Source organism: Zingiber officinale, chromosome 8B, assembly GCF_018446385.1.
Source record: "Zingiber officinale cultivar Zhangliang chromosome 8B, Zo_v1.1, whole genome shotgun sequence".
Lineage (NCBI taxonomy): Eukaryota > Viridiplantae > Streptophyta > Magnoliopsida > Zingiberales > Zingiberaceae > Zingiber > Zingiber officinale.
The window spans coordinates 98212270-98233959 of NC_056001.1; positions in this window are offsets into that span (position 1 = coordinate 98212270).

Here is a 21690-nt window from a genome sequence, read left to right on the forward strand (position 1 = left end):
GTCTGACAATATTCATCATTGTATTTATCAGATTATCAAAAATATTCTTCTTAATATGCATTACATTGAGATTATGATGAATCAAATAACTCTTTCAATATGATAAATCCTAAAATATACTTTGTTTAGTCCATTTATGTGTATTCTATATTCATTTATTGTACCATGTGGCTCTTTAATAATAGATGAAAAGTTAAGCACTCTGTGTTAGCGCTGGAAGCACCAGATAATTGAACATGATTTTGATATTGACAAAGGTGTTGGTCCCTTGGCGGCTGATTATAGGGGCGAATATCGCTGCAATTACAATTGAATACCTTTCTCTTTCTTTTGGCATTAACTTCAACAATAAAAAATAAATGCAAAAGTTGAACGACATACGAGTCAAAAAAAGGTTACTTGGTTTGCAATCGGGGAGGTTGCTAATCTAAGGCAAATGAAGCTCTTTAAGTTGACTCCTTTTTCAACACAAGTAGGAGGCGGAGAAACCTCATATAGGATGTTGATAGCTCACGAACAATAAATAACAGGAAAGAATTCGAGTGCAATTAAAGTGTTGTTAGAAACTAGGTGAACTAGGTCTCTATTTATGGTCCACTGGTCAAATCTATCAATTGTTGACATGGCGGATTCTAGGTGCCTGGATGGTAATCTAGGCGCCTTCAGCATGGCAAATTCTATCTTTATGCAACGGCTTTGTAACGACGCTAGTGTAACGACCCAAAATTTCCTTGTCCTAAGTTCTAAAAGTCCTTATTAATACTTAGAAATGCTTTAGAAATATTCTAAAAAGTTTTAGGAATTTTTAGAGTATTTTTATGTAATTTTTGGAGGTCGTTTGGTATTTTTACCAAAAGGAAGAAGTTTCAAAAATAAAGAGGTTCGGCCGAGGTTCGAACCCGCGACCTCCGACCCAACCCGAGTCTTAAGCGAAGCGTGATGACCAAGTGTCCAAGCGGGCGGTGCTGATCAAATAGAGGTTGGAAATTTATTTAAGAAATAATAGTTAACAGAATATGGGAGTTATAAAGGGAGAACTTAGGGATTGGTTTTTCGTAACCTAATTTTCCTTTCCCTATCTTCTCTCTCGCGGCGCATCGGCGTATCTCGTCTCGGGCGAAAATGCAACAGGAAGCAAGGGCTTCTCCGGCGGCCGGCCAAAGGGGATTTTTCCACGAGCTCTTCTTGGATCCGAGCTCCTCTCGTCAAGAAGGAACGGTAGGCATGAGGAAGAGGTTGAGATTTGCAAGTCTCCGAAACCCTAGAAGCATTATAAGTCTCCTCTTCTCAGTTGTGAGTCCAAGAAACCATTGTAAGTTGCTACTCACCTACGGTAAGAGTAGTTTCGAGTTTGATTTAGTGTTTCTCTTGGGTTTTCAGAATATGTTGTAAGGATTTGTTGACTAGAAAGCTTGATGCCGTGAGTTTTACAAAGAAGATTGTTCATTCCTTTAGGCTTTCAGATTTTGTTATAAAGAATTGCGGAAATGCTAGGGATTTAGTTTTCTTTTGGATTTTGGAATAGGCTGTACAGAATTAGTTGTTAGAGGTAAGAGTAGTTTCAAGATTTTACCTTCTTCTTTACATTTTTGTTGAAACATGCTTAAAGATTCTATTGCTCTATATAAGTATAAGATTTCAGTTTCAGATTTAGTTCTTATGCTTTCTTAATTAGTTGGAACAGCCATGCCTTAAGCTTGCTGGTTAGGTCTTTTTATGCTTTGCATTGGGCAAGAACAACCCTATATTTAGCATTTCTGTTTAGACCTTTTTGTGCTATGTAGTGGCATGAACAACCCTTAATCTAAGTACATAGTGTTAGTTTTCTTTGCTATTTAATAAATATGATCAGCCCTGTTAAATAGCATTGCAAATTCAGCCTCTTCGTTATTTAGAAAGCATGATATTCTGTTGAGTATGTGCAGCATTGATTCCTTTATTCCTAGTTTCCTTGATATAGAATGAGTATGTGCAGCATTGATTCCTTTATTTCTAGTTTCCTTGCTATAGCATGAGTATGTGCAGCATTGATTCCTTTATTTCTAGTTTCCTTGCTATTAAATGTGCATGAGCGAATTTCTAGATTTCCTTGCTATTAGAATTACATGAGTAGATTTTCTAGATGCCTTTGTTATTAAATATACATGGGAAGATTTTCTAGTTTTCCATTTGTTATTGGAATAACATGAGCAGCTTCCCTTATTAAGCATTTCCGTGCAATTTTGTTAAGTGTAATAGTGCAGTTTTTATTAAGTATCATAGCGCAGATTTGGTTAAACATTACAATATTTTGAGTTTAAGAAGAGTATAAGAAAGAATAAGAAAAGAAAGAAAAAGGCCAAGACCTTAAGTAGATCCCAAGGTCAAGACTTTAGGGATTTTGGCACACAAGGTGCTTATTAAAATGCCGAGGCAAAATGTATTAGAAGTAATAAAGGATAATAAGTATTTTATTTTAAAAAGGCTAGTACCCGACTTCCAAGGTTGTCGTTAAACAAATCCAGGTGACCAATTCCAAGGTCTTGGCCCTGGTAAGACCAAGGTCTTTACCCTCGTAGGACTGGTGACTAGCTACCACAGTCTCTATTAGGGAGAGCGCATTGGTACTAAGCCTGGGCCCAAGAGAAAAGTTTATTATTATTTTCAAGTATAAGATTATAAGTTTTTGAAACAAATGAAACAAGCTTCACTTATGTTTAGAGTCAACAAGTTTAGTTTCTTTTAATTCGAAGCATGCAGTATTAGTTTTATTTATTTCCTGATTAGTTTATTGAGCATGATTAGCCTTGTCTTCCAGCATGCAGTTTTATTCTTGTATATCATGAGTATGCAAATTTCAGTGCTTTGCTACTAGATGAGCATGAATAGTTTTCTTCTTACAGATTCAGTTTTAGCATTGCTGTATTTATATGCACATTCGGGTTTTTGTGAGTTAGACAGCGCTTACTAAGCATTCGCTTATAGTTTGTATTCCCTCTTACTGCAAATAAAGGAAAGGAAAAGCTATAGAAAAGGAAGGCGACAAGGAGGTGCAGAAGGATGTGTGAAGCCAGGACTATGGGAGAGACTTGGGGCATTATTAAGTTTCCGTGTTTTAGTGGTTAAGAAACATTTGAGATTGTACCTTATATTCATGTCATTTGAGATTATTCTTGTTTTAGATCGCATGCTAAGATGAGTTTTGTTTAGTAAGTAGATACGTTGTGTTTGCATTGAGATATAGTTTCATATGTTTCTGTTATTATGAGTTATATGTGCATGTTCTGAATTTAGAGTATTGTATTGTATTTTAGTTCTGCTGAACTGCATATACTCTCCTGAAATTTTAAGTTTTCGGGAAAAATTTAAGTACAGTTTGTTATACTAGTTAAGTAAGAATCTATAGTAGTTATGTAACGGCCATCTTTAGAGAGTAGTGAGAAGGGTGGTCGTTACATATAGGATAAGGTTTTATCCACTTCTGAGCACCTAGACTAATCCGGGCGCTTGGACCATTGTTGACGTGGACCCAAAAGTGATCCATGCTGCAATGGACCGAAAAGGGTGCCTCGCTGGTGCCGGGTGGTTCGGGTGCCCAGACCAACTAGTCCAGGTGGTCAGACCAGTTGGCCAACTGTTGACTCATCCAACGTCTTCTCCGGTCACTTGAGTGATCCTTCAATCTTCCAGAGTTGAGCTCATTCAAACCCAATTCCGAGCTTCTCCTTAAGCAGTCTTCCACTCTAACTTCTTATCCCTCGTTAGCACTGTGCGCGTCCTTCTCACTCCACCGGTGTACTCTTTCACAGCTTCTCGTCCCTCGAATGCATCGAGCCCATTAACTCGATTTTCATGCCATCCTTCTTGTCTGTCGAATCTTCCGCTCGACTTCATGCGTTCCTAAGTCCCTACAAACTTAGATGCAAGACATCAAAATACACAGAGCCTAATTTAACTTGGTTGAGCACATTAAAACTAACACGGGGTACTTACAATTTCTCCCTTTTTGATATGAATAAATCCAAGTTAAGTTAGGGTTATACCAAAATAGTAAACTAAAAGAATATGTAATTTTAGTACATTTAATTTGCAAATTAAGACAATTGATACAAAAAAATTCTACCTCCCCTAGTCTTAATCTTATTTCTCCCTCTTTGATCATATTAAAAATAGGAAAAAATATTGAAAATACATTTCTAAAGGGTACATAAATAGTGACTAATTTTTATAAAAATTGTGGGAATTATTTTTTGAAATTTTAAATTTTTATGATTTAAAAATCAATTTTGTAAAAATAATTTTAAAATTGTTTTTAATTTTTGAAAATTTTTGTCACTATTAAATTCATTAATCATAATAGTATTAAATATTTTCATGAATAAAAAAATTAATATAAGTAATGATAAATTATTTTGTATGGATAGATGTATTTTTCAATAAAATATTTAAAAATATATTTTGAGCTCAAAAAATTTTGAATTTTTTTATATATGTAAAATATAAAATATATCTGTAAATAAAATAAAATTTCAAAGATTAAAATTTTTAAAAATTTTAATATTAAAAATTAATATTTTGAAAAAAAAATCGTAGAAAATTCATTAATTGTAAAAAAATCTATCTAAATGGAGACTTTACTGTTTTATCACTCTAAAAATTTTGAACAAAAAAATACTAACAAAAAGTTTGCATAAAAAATATTTTTCCATGTAAAGTAATTCCAGTCTAGCAAATCAATTAAATTTAAAGAAAATTTAAACTAGACATAATTTTTGAGACAAATATAGGTTTCTATCTACTTGATTAATAAGATATTTCTAGGAATGTATTTTTGTGATACTTTTGGAATTTGACCATTGTGATATCTGAACTACCAATTTAGTTTTTGAAAATTTCTAAATTTATGAACATGTAAACATGTATCACCCTTTTCCAATTATTTTAAATTTTCTCTTAACTTATCTTTTCAATTTATCGAAATCTTCTAATAAATAGGATTTTATTCATGTCTAGCTTTTTCTTTTTCAATTACTTATTTTTCGTTTTCAATTTATTGAGTGACTTAGGCATATATTTTATTCCTAAATATAACTAATTAAGAGGTAAGAGACATAACTCACTTATCATATCGAATCTGAAACTGGATTCTCCCCCTTCATCACTGCTTTCTTTTGATATGGCTCCCCCTTCATCGATGGTAGCTTTTGAGTTACTTGGTTCTTCGTGACTAGCCATCAGTGCCAGTCCAACATACACTTCTATTTTAGATTCAGATAAAGAACTTTCATCCCAAGTGGCCTTGAGATTCTTGTGCTTGGATCGCCTTGGCCCTTTGTCTTTCTCTTTCTTGGACTTTGGGCAGTCATCCTTGATATGCTCTTCTTCATGACAATTGTAGAATCGAACTTCTCTTTTGCTTTTTGGATTTTTCTTGGCCTACATCTCATTAAATTTGTTAGATCTAAAAACTTTTTTAATTTCCTTACCATATATACTTCTTGGTCTGCATCAAGATTTGAGCCTGACTCAGATTCATCCTTCTTGTTGGCTCTCAGTGCCAGGTTCTAACTTGATTCTTTTCTTGTACCTACACATCAAGTTTCATGTAATTCTAATGTTGGAAAAAGATCTCTAGCGTACTTACCTCTTGATCCTTTGATATAGAATATGCGTCTATGATCAAGGTCCACTCTGGATTTCTAGAAAAGACGTTGAGTGCATAGCGGACTGAGTCCCGGTTGGTTACTGCTTCACTGAGATTGATCAGTCCAGTAAACAACTCTTGGATCTTCGTATGTAGTTGAGCCACCGTCTCACCTTTTTCCAAATGGAGGTTTGTTAGCTGACTCCAAAGGATATCCTGTCATGCAAGCTTCGCTAGGATGTGCCTTCATGGAGCTCTAGAAATTTCTCCCAAAGTTCTTTGGCTAAGGTGTAGCTTCTAATGCGGTTGACCTTTGGAGGTGGTAGAAAACTAAGCATGTCACGCCCCAAAGGAGTCCCCGTCCGAAGAAATTTCGGCAGCATCTCCCCTGTACGGCGGACAATCTGAAACTTTCTACATATCTCCATACCTCAGCCACATGCGGCTGGAATAATAACAATAAATATAACACAACCACACAAACATCCACGCAGTTATATATATCAAACAAAGCAGTAATACTCTGACTCGAAAACCACCCTACTCAACTACACTCGTAAAGCTCAAAACCGATAAACTCACCTCTTCTGCCGTCTAGGCAGGCATGTAGTAGAATAAAATCCAAATCCAAATCCATCGACATAATAAAATCTGTACCACAAGTCAATGTATCGGATGGAAGGTACACAAACAGATAGGGTATCATATAAACCCTAGGTCCTGAACATGATGTATCACATGGTTGGGTCACTACCGAAAGCATGTATGGTCAGATAAATAATAACATGCAGTGCATAATAAATAAACAAAAAACATGTAACAGATCATGTAGTGACCAACAGAATCAAATGGAAACACAATTCTTGCTATATGTTAAACACTTTATTATGCATATCAAAAGACATAAGTCAAAGTACCCGCCTCCAATAAAGTGGTCCAATCCGGTAATCAAGATACTCGTCGAGATACCGTCCTGAATCAAAGTCCTGTGTCGAACATATAGATATATTTTATTTAGCTACAATTCAAATGAATTTAAATAGCTTAATAAAATCCACGAAACTAATATCAGGGAAAGCCCTAATTAACATCACCAATTGCCTACCCAAAATTAATTCTAACCATTGACTAAGGTTAATGGTCTTAACCCTAATCATTCCATTAGATTCATTTAAAACCCAACTCAATCTACAATAAGGATCCGCCATCAATGTATCATCCTATAACCAAATTATGTATGTATCATTTCATACCTAAACAACATGTATCAAAAGCGTGCCAACTCAATCCATAAACTAAACCCTTACCTTACAGCCGCTGGACCAAGATGTTGCTGGAAAACAAAACTTACTGCTAGCAAAGATAAATTGCTGCTGTAAATGAAAGGGTTGCTCAACCACAGTCGCTATGGCTCAATAACAAGGATCGTTGCTGCTGAAGCTTTAAAAGCTTTGCTGCTAAAATCCACTTCACAGATTCTGTCCAGAACAGAATCAAGAACGATCAACCATTAGTTGGGAATGATTTACACTATTCGAATCAAGAACAGAAAATGGAAAATTCGACATTCCAAACTTACCTCAACCGGAACCTAGGACACAGAAGAAGGCTCGGCCAAATTTAAACCAGACACGGCACAATAAAGGAAGAAATGGTGCTCTGCCGTGGGGAGGAAGGGAGGCTCGGTCGCCGGCACAGAGAATCTGAGAGGGGCGATGGGGCTAGGTTAAACCTAGTGGCCGGCGAGGTCTCGGGAAGAAGAAAAGAGGGAGTCGCGGTGGCCGGCGCTGCTTCGATCCAGAGAGGGCAGCGGCGCAAGAGGGCATAGCGGCTTCTGCAGGGCTCAACGGTGGCCGGCGGATCGTGTGCGGCGGCGAAACCGTGCGGCGTCGGTTAGGGCTCGAGAGAAGAAAAGAAAACGCACAAGGAGAAGAGGCTCGGGCGAAAAGGCTTCGACGAGGAGAAAATAAGAATATAAAATAAAGGAAAAGAAAAGTAAAAAGGAAATGTAATTATAAACATTTCCTCGCTTAAACGGGTCGCCTAAACAGGCTTTTCCGGGCCCCGTATTTATCCCCACTAACTCGTCCATACGAGCTCCGAAAAATTCCTGAAAAATTTCCAAAAATTCCGGAAAATTCTCTTATTAATATTCGCCTATTTTCGGTATTTTACATTCTCCCCCACTAATAAAAATTTGGTCCCCAAATTTCATTATTTACCATCAGCAAATACTAACAACATGTAAAACATATAAATGCTGAACGATAAACTAAATCACATACCTCAAGTGAAAAGATGGGGATATCGAGCTCTGATAGTATCCTCGAGCTCCCAAGTAGCCTCCTCGTCCGAATGATGCTGCCATCCGACTTTAACCAGCCGGATAGTCTTGTTCCGCAACTGACGCTCTTTCTGGTCCAGAATCCGTACCGGAATCTCCTCATAAGTAATGTCAGGCTGAACTGGAACTGGAATATCTGCCAGCACATGCGTCGGGTCGGACACGTATCTCCTCAGCATAGATACGTGAAATACATCATGGACGCCTGACAGGGACGGTGGTAGTGCCAGTCGGTAAGCTACTGCTCCGATCCTCTCCAAAATCTCGAAATGACCAATGTACCGCGGAGCTAGCTTACCTCTGAGGCCAAATCTCTTCACCCCTTTCGCGGGTGAAACTCGTAGAAATACATGGTCACCAACAGAGAACTCTAGTGGTCTGCGTCTCCGATCAGCATAACTCTTCTGGCGGTCCTGCGCCTCTGACATCCTCCGTCTGATAGTACGGATCAACTCTGCATCCTGCTGAACTCTATGAGGTCCCAACAACTGGGCCTCTCCAACCTCATCCTAGAGGACGGGTGTCCGACAAGGTCTACCATACAACGCTTCAAACGGTGCCATCTGGATAGCTGAATGAAAGCTGTTGTTGTAAGCAAACTCTACCAACGGCAGATGGTCCTCCCAACTGCCTCCAAAATCCATAACACATGACCTCAGCAGGTCCTCTAAAGTCTGAATGGTCCACTCTGACTGTCCATCTGTCTGTGGATGGAAGGCTGTACTGAAACGGAGCTGTGTGCCCAAGGCCTGCTGCAGACTCTGCCAGAAATGAGACGTAAACCGTGGATCTCTATCCGAAATGATACTCAACGGAACACCATGTAGTCTGATGATCTCCCGACAATACAGATCTGTCAATTGATACAGGGGATCAGTCCTCCGGATCGCTAAGAAATGCGCGGATTTGGTTAATCGATCAACGATTACCCAAATCGCGTCATGGCCTCGTCGTGTCCTCGGCAATCCTACCACAAAGTCCATGGTAATGTGATCCCACTTCCACTCAGGAATAGGAATCCGCTGAAGTAATCCTGCAGGTCTCTGATGCTCAGCCTTCACCTGCTGACAAACAAGACATCTAGCTACGAAATCCGCGATGTCTTTCTTCATGCCGTTCCACCAGTAGGAATGTCTCAAATCTCGATACATACGGGTCCCGCCTGGATGGATCGCAAATCGAGATCGGTGAGCCTCCTGAAGTAGCTCCTGTAAGACCGGATGAGACTGAGGTACGCATAATCTGCCTTGGAAATATATAACACCCTCCTCGTCTCGTGTAAACTCGGTCTGCTGCCCGGAAGCTATCTGACTGCCAATGAACTGACAATGCTGATCACCAGCCTGAGCCTCTCGGATCTTCGTCCTGATCGACGACTGAGCAACCATGGTAACCAGAATACCCTGCTCTGTAGATCCCTGCTCCTCCAAGTCTAACTCAGAAAAACTCTGAATCAAGTCCGTGACTGAAGTCCGGTGGCAAGCCAAAGTCGCTCTGGACTTCCTGCTGAGTGCATCGGCAACCACATTAGCTTTCCCTGGGTGGTAGCTAATGGTACAATCGTAGTCCTTCAGGAACTCCATCCATCTCCTCTGTCGGAGATTAAGCTCCTTCTGAGTGAAAATATATTTGAGACTCTTATGATCAGTAAGAATCTCAAATGTGATACCATATAAGTGATGTCGCCATAGCTTCAGAGCAAAAATGATGGCAGCTAACTCCAAGTCATCAACTGGGTAGTTCTTCTCATGCTCCTTCAACTGACGAGAAGCATAAGAGACTACTCTGCCGTGCTGCATCAGAACAGCGCCCAAACCCTGAAGAGAATCCATCCTCTCCAGAAGGTAAAACCAAAACTGGAGCCGACACTAATCTCCGCTTCAGCTCCTGAAAGCTGGTCTCGCAATCCTCGGACCACGTGAACTTCATGCCTTTCCTGGTAAGGCGTGTCAGCGGCATAGCAATACGCGAAAAACCCTCGACAAAACGTCGGTAATATCCTGCTAGTCCCAGAAAACTGCGGATCTCCTGCACTGACTTCGGCTGCTCCCAACTAGTGACAGCCTCGATCTTCTGAGGATCAACCGAAATACCTCTGCTAGAAACCACGTGTCCAAGAAAACCAACTGAGGATAACCAGAATGCACACTTGTTGAACTTCGCGTACAGCTGATGTCGTCTAAGAATCTCCAAGACTATACGAAGATGCTGTGCATGCTCCTCCTCGGAATGCGAGTAGACCAATATGTCATCAATGAAAACGATAACAAACTGATCCAGATACTCAAGAAAAATGCGGTTCATCAAGTCCATAAACACCGCTGGAGCATTGGTAAGCCCAAATGGCATTACCAAAAACTCATAATGACCGTATCTGGTACGGAACGCTGTCTTCTGAATATCTGAGTCTCTGACTCTCAGCTGATGATATCCGGATCGCAGATCAATCTTAGAATACACTGAAGTACCTCTGAGCTGATCAAACAAATCCTCAATCCGTGGTAATGGATATTTATTTCTGACGGTCACTGAATTCAGCTGCCTGTAGTCAATACATAACCTCATGGTACCGTCTTTCTTCTTGACAAATAGAACCGGAGAACCCCATGGTGAAATACTAGGGCGTATAAATCCCCTATCCAAAAGCTCCTGGAGTTGAACCTTCAGCTCGTTCAACTCTTTCGGTGCTATACGATACGGAGCTTTCGATGTCGGTGAGGTTCCCGGAATCAGCTCAATAGTGAACTCCACTTGCCTTCTAGGAGGCAAACCAGGAAGCTCCTCAGGGAATACATCTGGATACTCTCGGACTACAGAAATGTCGGAGAGCTGCGAACTGCTGCTGTCTTCAGTACTAATCAGAGATAATAGAAAACCATGACAGCCGTGAGACAGCAGCTTCTGCGCCTAAATCGACGAAATAATCGAGATGCCGTCGTCTCTAATGCCAGTGAAACTCCACGAGGGTTGGTTCGGAGGCTGGAAGGTGACCACCCTCGTCTGGCAATCAACTGTGGCATGATATGCTGACAAACAGTCCATGCCAAGAATAATATCAAAATCAACCATTTCTAATACTAAAAGATCCACTGTAAGTATTAGGTTGCAAAAATCTAACGGGCAACCTTGGACCTCCTGGGTGACATCCAATGAATCACCGGACGGTAGGGAGACGGTCAATCGCTGGGGTCTGAGAGTGGGTAATCTACCAACCTCTCACATAAAAGTGCGAGATATAAATGAATGCGAGCTACCAGTATCTATCAGTATATCTGCAGATAAGGCACAAATAGAAATCATACCGCGGAAAACGGATCCGTCGGCTCGCTGCGCATCCTCTCTGGTCATCGCATGAACACGTCCAGTCTCTGGCGGAGGAGGAGGAGGTAACGCTGCCAGCTGCTGCGGCTGGGCAAAAGCCTGCCACTGAGGCTGTGCTGGATACTGCGCCAGAGAAGACTGAGAGGACGGTGACTGATACTGTGCAGCTGGCTGGGACTGAGTCTGGTACTGACCTATAGGCTGAGGGTGCATCTGATACTGCCCCTGCGTCGGATAATAAAGTCCCGGAACAGAACTCTGAGGTGCTATGGAAGCACTAGAGTACTCCTGTCCAAGCATGCCAAATGTCGCTGCTACAGGAGAAGCACTCTGCTGCTGACCATGTAAAGGTTGGGCTCGTCGCCCTCCTCGATAAGTTCCGGACTGACCGGACTGTCCTCCATGATCAGACCCTCCGGAAGCCATATGCTGAGTCTTCTGCGGACAATCTCGGCTCTGGTGTCCAGGCAGTTTGCAATGAAAGCAAACTGACTGTCCCAGAGTACAGGCTGAAGTGACATGATCTCTGGATCCACATCTGAAACAGCGAATGTCGCTGGCAGGTTGTTTCCGGTTCTGCTGGGAAGACCGGAAACGTCCTGAAGAAGACTGCCCTGATTTCTAAGGTTTACATGATACCCCAGATGTACCCTGATCTGATCGACTACGCCTGCTCTGCTGTGGTGTAGTCTGAGGCTGCTGGCTCTGTCCAGATGTCTGACTCGGCTGCTTCCTTTTCCTATCCGGAAAAACTCTCTGCTGAGCTGACTCAATAATGAGGGCTCTGTCCAACATCTCCGCATAAGATGTGATACCAAGACCGACAAGTCTTAGTTGCAAATGTCCATCCAGCCCCTGAATGAACTGCTGCATACGTGAACTTCCCTCAGCAACTAGCTCTGGACAAAATCTGGCCAATCTGTCAAACTCTACATTATACTCAGTCACTGTCCGATTATTCTGTCGTAAACTCAGGAAATCCTGTCGACGAGCCATCTGATAAGCTCGTGGAAAGAAACGGCTCTCAAAAGCCTCTCTGAATCTAGCCCAAGTGATGTTCTGCTCACCGATGATAGAACGCTGGGTAAGCCACCAAGTGTCGGCCGCGTCTCGTAAGTGAAAAGCAGCCAGCTCTGCTTTCTCCCACTCGGAGCAAGCAATATAAAAGAAAGTCCGCTCCATAGTCTCAATCCAAGACAAAGCCACACTCGGATCTCTGTCTCCTCGGAAGAGTGTGAATCGACTCTTCATCGATTCTGCCTATACTGGAATCCTGGCTCGTGCCGCGGTAAAGTCAGTGAGGTGTGTCGGAACGGCTGTCGGGACGGGCGGAAACACTGGAGCTGGTGCTACCGGTGGTACCGCTGCATAAACCGTAGAAGGTACTCCCGGTGCTGCTGGGTAACCGGGAGCATATGCTGTCGGTGGCACTGTAGGGTGAATGTAGGTGGCAGCTGGAGGTACGGTAGGTAATGGTACCGGATATGGTGCAGCTGCTGCTACTGTAGGCCCTGGCAGAGGTGCCACTGGTGTCGGGTACACTGTAGGTCCAGGTGGCGGTGGTGCCGAGTACGTCGTAGGCTGCTCTGGAGCAAATGTCGGGTACGCCAATGGTACACCTGATGGTACCGTAAATACGGTAGGAGTGGATACCGTCGGTGTGGCCAAAGTAGGTATCTCTACAGGAGCTATCGGGATTTGAGAGCCCGATGCTCCCGCTGCATCCTGAGTCTGTCCCTGACTGACAGGCTCACTAACAGTGGGCATCTCTGGCATATCCAGAGATCCCGTGGTCCTCGCACGTGGTCGTCCAGCACCACGTCTCGCAGCAATACGAGTAGATCATCTCATATCTGTTAAATTAAATTACATATATCAATACCAATATAACAAACATAAAATAACAACATACCTATTTGCCGTCTGGAGATGTTCTGTCGCTGTCCAGTCCCCAATTTGACCTCAAAATTCCGAACGTACATATCGCCGGAAATCCAAATAAATCCGAAACGGAAATATGAAACATAACCATATCGAAAATCTGATAATGCCCAGTTTGACTCGCAAACCTGGCTAACCTAAATATCCAGAATACCAACAACAGGTATCCGATAAATCTCCAGAACACCAAAAGCAGGTATCATAACCCGCTCTGACACCAAATAAATTGGTATCAGATAAATCCTGAAAATCCAAAACACGAAACAAAAGATCGTAAAACTGTGCTCTGATACCACAAAATTGTCACGCCCCAAAGGAGTCCCCGTCCGAAGAAATTTCGGTAGCATCTCCCCTGTACGGCGGACAATCTGAAACTTTCTACATATCTCCATACCTCAGCCACATGCGGCTGGAATAATAACAATAAATATAACACAACCACACAAACATCCACGCAGTTATATATATCAAACAAAGCAGTAATACTCTGACTCGAAAACCACCCTACTCAACTACACTCGTAAAGCTCAAAACCGATGAACTCACCTCTTCTGCCGTCTAGGCAGGCATGTAGTAGAATAAAATCCAAATCCAAATCCATCGACATAATAAAATCTGTACCACAAGTCAATGTATCGGATGGAAGGTACACAAACAGATAGGGTATCATATAAACCCTAGGTCCTGAACATGATGTATCACATGGTTGGGTCACTACCGAAAGCCTGTATGGTCAGATAAATAATAACATGCAGTGCATAATAAATAAACAAACAACATGTAACAGATCATGTAGTGACCAACCGAATCAAATGGAAACACAATTCTTTCTATATGTTAAACACTTTACTATGCATATCAAAAGACATAAGTCAAAGTACCCGCCTCCAATAAAGTGGTCCAATCCGGTAATCAAGATACTCGTCGAGATACCGTCCCGAATCAAAGTCCTGTGTCGAACATATAGATATATTTTATTTAGCTACAATTCAAATGAATTTAAATAGCTTAATAAAATCCACGAAACTAATATCAGGGAAAGCCCTAATTAACATCACCAATTGCCTACCCAAAATTAATTCTAACCATTGACTAAGGTTAATGGTCGTAACCCTAATCGTTCCATTAGATTCATTTAAAACCCAACTCAATCTACAATAAGGATCCGCCATCAATGTATCATCCTATAACCAAATTATGTATGTATCATTTCATACCTAAACAACATGTATCAAAAGCGTGCCAACTCAATCCATAAACTAAACCCTTACCTTACTGCCGCTGGACCAAGATGCTGCTGGAAAACAAAACTTACTGCTAGCAAAGATAAATTGCTGCTGTAAAGCAAAGGGTTGCTCAACCACAGTCGCTATGGCTCAATAACAAGGATCGTTGCTGCTGAAGCTTTAAAAGCTTTGCTGCTAAAATCCACTTCACAGATTCTGTCCAGAACAGAATCAAGAACGATCAACCATTAGTTGGGAATGATTTACACTATTCGAATCAAGAACAGAAAATGGAAAATTCGACATTCCAAACTTACCTCAACCGGAACCTAGGACACAGAAGAAGGCTCGGCCAAATTTAAACCAGACACGGCACAATAAAGGAAGAAATGGTGCTCTGCCGTGGGGAGGAAGGGAGGCTCGGTCGCCGGCACAGAGAATCGGAGAGGGGCGATGGCGCTATGTTAAACCTAGTGGCCGCCGAGGTCTCGGGAAGAAGAAAAGAGGGAGTCGCGGTGGCCGGCGCTGCTTCGATCCAGAGAGGGCAGCGGTGCAAGAGGGCACAGCGGCTTCGGCAGGGCTCAACGGCGGCCAGCGGATCATGTGCGACGGTGAAACCGTGCGGCGTCGGTTAGGGCTCGAGAGAAGAAAAGAAAACGCACAAGGAGAAGAGGCTCGGGCGAAAAGGCTTCAACGAGGAGAAAAGAAGAATATAAAATAAAGGAAAAGAAAAGTAAAAAGGAAATGTAATTATAAACATTTCCTCGCTTAAACGGGTCGCCTAAACAGGCTTTTCCGGGCCCCGTATTTATCCCCACTAACTCGTCCGTACGAGCTCCGAAAAATTCCCGAAAAATTTCCAAAAATTCCAGAAAATTCCCTTATTAATATTCGCCTATTTTCGATATTTTACAAAGTAGGTGGAACTCTACTTTTTCATTGGCCACGAATTCTGCTTGTTCATCCTTGGTCCAGTGATCTTATTCTTTTACATCACCGTTGTTATCACGAGGTGCTACAAAACCATACTTTATTGTTGGCAATATATCAAAGTTAGTTTTAAAAAATACCTCTATTTGTCTCTTCTGGTGAGTGAAGTTCCTCTCAAATTTTGGTGGGTGAATGCTAGCTCCGACCATCTTCTTTTTTACTTCGATTGGCGGTTAGTCCTTCTAAAACTCCCTTGATCTAATACCAATTGTTGATCCCTTGGCGATCGGCTAGAGGAGGGTGAATATTCTTGTAATTACAATTGAAATACCTTTTTCTTTCTTTTGGCATCAACTTCAACAATAAAAAATAAATGCAAAAGTTGAAAGAAATATGAGGCAAAAAAGGTTACTTGGTTTGCAACTGGAGATGTTGCTAATCTAAGGCAAATGAAGTTCTTTAAGTTGACTCCTTCTTCAATACAAGTCAGAAGCGGAGAACCTCGTACAAGACGTTGACATCTCATGAACAATAAAGAATAGGAAAGAATCTGAGTAAAATTAAAGTGTTGTTAGAAACTAGATGAAGCATAGCTCTATTTATAGTCTTCTAGTGAAATCTATCTCTTGCTGATGTGGCAGACTCTGGGCAGCTGGATGGTAATCCAGGAGCCTCCAACGTGGCAAATTCTATTTCTACACAACGACTTCATAATGATGCTAGGATAAAGTTTTATCCACTTCTGAATGCCCGGACTGATTTGAGCGGTTAGACTATTGCTGATGTGGACCCAAAAATGATCCATGTTACAACGAATTGAAAAGGGCGCCTCGCTGGCACCGGGGTGGTGCGGGCACACGGATGGTCTAGGCACCTGGACTAGTTGGTCCGAGTGCTCGAACCAGTCAACCAACTGCTGATTCGTCCTACGTTTTCTCCAGTCGCTTGGGTGATCGTCCAGCTTTCTAGAGTTGAGCTCACCCGAAGCCAACTCTGGCCTTCTCCTTGAGCAGTCTTTCGCTCTGACTTCTCGTCCCTTGGATGCACCGCACGTGCCTTTCTTGCTCCACCGGTGTACTCTTCCATAACTTCTCAACCCTTAAATGCACCGAGCCTCTTGACTTGATTCCCGTGACATCCTTCTCATCCACCGTGTCTTCTGCTTGACTTCTTGCATTCCTAAGTCCTTGCACACTCAAAGGCAAGACATCAAAATATGCAGAGCCTAACTTAACTTGGTTTACCACATCAAAACCAACACGGGGTTCTTACAAAAGGATTTAAAGATAAGATGTGTTATAATCTAACAAGGTTGACTAAGTGTGTAGGTACTTGACTAGATACTAGGTAAGGTAAAAGTCCTAGTGGACGCTAGGCAAAGGGAATGCTTTAGTTGTAGCTAGGCAAGGAAGTCTTGGTCTGTGGGAATGAGCATAAAATTTCTAGTTGAGTGGACAGAATACTTGGTAGATCGATAACATTGGACAGAAGTCCTAGGGGTTGAGAACACTAGGCGGAAAGCCCTAGAGGTCGAGGAAACCAGACAAAAGTCTAGAAGGGTCGAGAACTGGATGTCTAGTAGGAATTCCCGAAGATCAAGATCGGATGCTGAACAAAAGTCCAAATAGATCTGGAGGACCAGATGTTTGGCAAACAAGTAATCTATCTTGAGAGTAGTGGAAGAGGATGTGTTCACCGAGAAGGAACAGTAGAAGTCAATCTAACCTAGGATTTCACTGGAAACCCAAAAGTCATGCTTAATAGTATATACTTCTTGTGCTAACTCCGTGATACAAGTATAAGTTTTTTTGGACCAAGGTGATCTAGGCGCCTAGATGGAATTTAGGCACCTGGGATGGGATAAATCCTTGAGTGATGAAGTTTCATCCAATCAAAGCCACGTCAGTGCTTGAGGCGCCTAGAAAGGATCAAGGCGTGTGGTTAAGCTGCGACGTAAGCAGATCAGATAGGCTTCGATTGAGGTACATGGAAGGGATCCAGCCACCTGGAAAGGCCTATAAAAGAGGGGTTCAATCAAAACCTAATGTACACTATTCTCTACAATATTCATACTCATGTGCTGCTCCAAAGCCTTCATTACGACACAGAAACACTGCTCCGACAACCAATGCTCAAGCTACTACCCTAATATGTTGTTGGTATAAATTTCAATTGGGTCATTTTGTACTCAATTTTTGTAATTTTGTAAACTCTTAGTAGATTTCCCAATGAAAGCACTCAGCGAGTGCAGACCTTTGACTAGCAGTCGTTGGGTTGTGAACCAAGTAAAAAGAAAGTTGTTACCGTTGTGTTTTCTATTTCCAATGCACTCTCAAGTTTCTTCGAAAAAGTGACGCGCACTATTCACCCTCTCTAGCTCTCATCTTCCATCCTACACTCTGTATAAATCTGTTCACATATTAATCTCAATGATGAAAGTGTTCTTTCAATTCTATTGTTACTGAATTTATCTTTATTTCTTCTAAAATTATGATTTTATGGTAAAAATTATCTATGACAATCAAAATAACTTGACTTCTTTGTTGGAGTTGCAAGGTTGTAAACATAGTCCCACATTGAAAATACATGAAAAAAATCATAGGTTTATAAGAAAAAATATCTCCATTGGCATGAGGCATTTTGGGTAGAGCCCAAGAGTAAAACCATAAGAGCTTAGTCCCAAAGTGGATAATATCATATCATTGTGGAGATATCTAAATTCTTTTTGATCTTTCAATTGCTATCAAAGTGAGTTCGCTCTTCACCAAACTAACGGCTGGAAGAAGCACGAGCCAGAGTCATGATCTAAGATCGAACCATATGGGTGAAACCTTGAACGAAGTAGGGGAGACCCTGAGCAGGTCAATGACCCGATGCTCGAGAGGAGGCCCTAAGCAAATCAAGAGTGACCCGATACTTGAGGGGGACCCTGTGGTCCTTTGTTTGAGGGGGGATTGTTGCGGTTGCAAGGTTGCAAACATAGTCCCACATTAAAAATAATGGGAAAGATTATGGGTTTATAAGAAAAAATATCTCTATTGGTTTGAGTCCTTTTGGATCAAGCCCAAAAATAAAACCATGAGTGTTTAGGCCCAAAGTGGATAATATCATATCATTATGGAGATATCTAAATTCTTTTGGATCCTTCATTCTTCCCATGTTTCAATCTAATCGACATCCTAAGATCCTACTGGTAATCCATTCCGAAAGGATGTCATAAGTCAAAAAGTCATTTATGTTCCAAAGAAGAACAACCTTCATTACAAACATCTAATTAGCATGAATATCATATATAGGAAAACCTTCATTCCAGAGTTGTTTTAGCTCTGCAATCAGTGGTTGCATATAAACATCTATTAACTTCTTTAGATTTTGTGGGCTAGGAACAACCAATGTTAAAAATATATACAATGTTTTCATGCACATTCTAGGTTGAAGATTATACGGAGTTAAGATAACTAGCCAACCATAATAATTTCTCCTTGATTTGCAAAATGGTGCAAATCTATTAGCATAAAGACCTAACATAATGTTTGGAGTCTCCTTCACAAATTCATAATATGTTCTATCAAAATTTTTCCATGTCTGTCCATCTAATGGATGATGCATTAGCCCCTCTTCTATTTGATGATTTGTATGCCAAGTCATGTGTTTAGCAATGACCTTTGATGTATAAAACCTTTGTAACCTAGAAGTTAAAGGAAATTAAAATAACTAAGCGTATAATTTATGTCGTTGTTGACTCCTTCTAGTGCTCTAGTACCTAGGTTGATTATAGAATTTATAATCATTTGTATCTTCATCATCTTCCCAATATAGCATACAACTATCTTTGCAAACATCAATTCTTTCCGCCGAAAGACCTAATTCTTTCATAAGTTTTTTCATATTATAAAAATCATTAGACATTATGTGCTAACATGACAATACCTATCCAATAACTTGAATAAAATTATTAAAATAATCTTACGACACATTATACTCTGTCTTAACATTTATTAGTCTTGCGATGAGAGATAATTTAGTGTGACTATCATAACCATGTTGTTAGTGCAGAATGTACTAATAATCAAACTTATATTTTGATGTATATCAATTAGTTTAAAGTCAGAACACATGTATTTGATATCCTTGTTAAGTGTGCATACTCAAGTGGCTTGACAGATCTAGAAGATTAGACACCAGGCAGAAAGTCCAGATGGATTGGAGGACTGGACTGGCAGAAAGTCCAGATGGATCAGAAGGATTTGCCATCTGGCAAGAGAACTCGGTGAGTCAGTGTAGACTAGACATCATGACGAGGAAAGATCTGGTGGGTTGGGGATCAGGCGTTAAGCTTGGAAGGTTTGATACATGGTAAGTAAGGTAAGTCACTGAAATGGAGAGAACCAGTGAGGTTGTGTCCTAATTTAGGACAAACCTTAGGCGATGATTTGACTGAGGAAACCAACAGTGGTTTCTAAGTTGAGATCAAAATACACTTATCTATCTTTATTTTATCATGATGGCAAAATCATGATAAAATAAAGATAGAAACATGCATATATATGATCTAATTCTATTTTACAAGGTAAATATTATCTCTGTACTAATACTATTTTGCAAGAAGTGAACTTTAATGGTTCTGTCGCCGGATAAGAAGGTTTCGTAGATGGATTCGTGGAAACTCAGAACGATCGAGATCCTGATCAAAACACAAAAGTAAAATGATGTTCCGTAAACTGATCAAGTTTATCAATCGACGGATCAGAGATTTATGGAGGTTAGATTCGATTTGCCAAATCCAGCGAAAAGGAAATATTGGTTCCATTGACAGATAGGCTTGTTCCGTTGACGGATCATAAGATATCACAAAGATTAGAACGATCAACCAGATCTAATGGAAAGGAAAGTTTGGGTTCAGTCGACGGATAGAATGGATCAGTCGATAAATCAAACTGATTTCGTGGTGAATCAGATCAAGAAGCTGGATGCAAACTCAGGGAGATTCACTGGGTTCCGTCGACTGATCATCAGGATTAGTCGACAAGACAAGTCTGAATTTAAAAGTTTAGCTAAATTAGTGGGATATGATCGGCTGGTAGCTTGGCTATAAAAAGAGGACTCGAGGACAGAGTCCATTATCACTTTTGCTGAAGAAATGACTAGTCTACATCGTGCTCTCATTCTCTTCGCCAAGCTCATCTTCGAACAAGTCTCCGTATAAAGAGCAACACTGACAAAACGCTTCAGCTACTACCATGCCTTTGTAGGTAATATTGTACTTAATTGCATATCTTATCATATCATTGTAATTGAAATATTGTTAGTGAATTAACCTATTGATACGATTCAATGGGTTGTGGGTTCTTGGAGTAGGAGTCAGCTGGGCTCAAAATCAAGTAAAAATTGAAGTGTCATTTTCTTTTATTATTCTTGTTTCAATTTTCACTGCATACTTGAAAAGTTTTTTAAAAATAAAAGTTTTTAAAGCGACGAGATTAATCGCCCCTCTCTAGTTCTCAATGATCCTATAAGTAGTATCAGAGTAAGGACTCTTGATTTTGGTGCAACTACCAATCAAGAATTTCTTTTCTTTGTTTTTATTTATTATTCATTGTGTTCTTTTCTTTCTATGGCACTGCTTACTCCAAGATGAAGTCTTGGAATTCTTATTAAATTTTATTTTTAAGAATGATGGCACAGTCCGAAGGATATTCCACCATATTTCTTCTACTCTGGAATGGGAATGATTTCCCTTACTAGAAAAGGAGGATGGAAGTCTTCCTCAAAACGGGCATCGTCCAATGGTTTTGCATCTGATAAGGGTATAAGCTTCCAACCGAATTCGGAGAACTTCTCAAACCAGAAAAATGGAATGATGAAATAAAGAGGAAGGTCCAAGTTGACTAAAAAAATGCTCAACATGCTCCAGTGCAGACTCACAAAGGAAGAGCTCAACTGAATTAGTCCATACGACAATGCCAAAGATCTGTGTGACCGATTAGTCCAGATACATGAGGGTACTAATGAAACCAATGCAACCAAATGAGACCTTCTATTAAATCAATTACTTACTATTAAAATGAAGGAAGGCGAGACCGCAAACCAACTCCATACCCTCAAGACATCCTCAATGGTCTACATCTCATTGGACACCAAATCGATAATCGTGACCTAATAAGGTATGTACCAAACTCATTCCCTTGAAACTCCTTATGGGCATCTATGGTAGATGCCTGAAAAGTTTCAAGGGATCTCTCCAAAATTCGATTAGATGAACTTTTTTGCGAACTTGAACTACACGAGCAATCTAACTCGAGTCA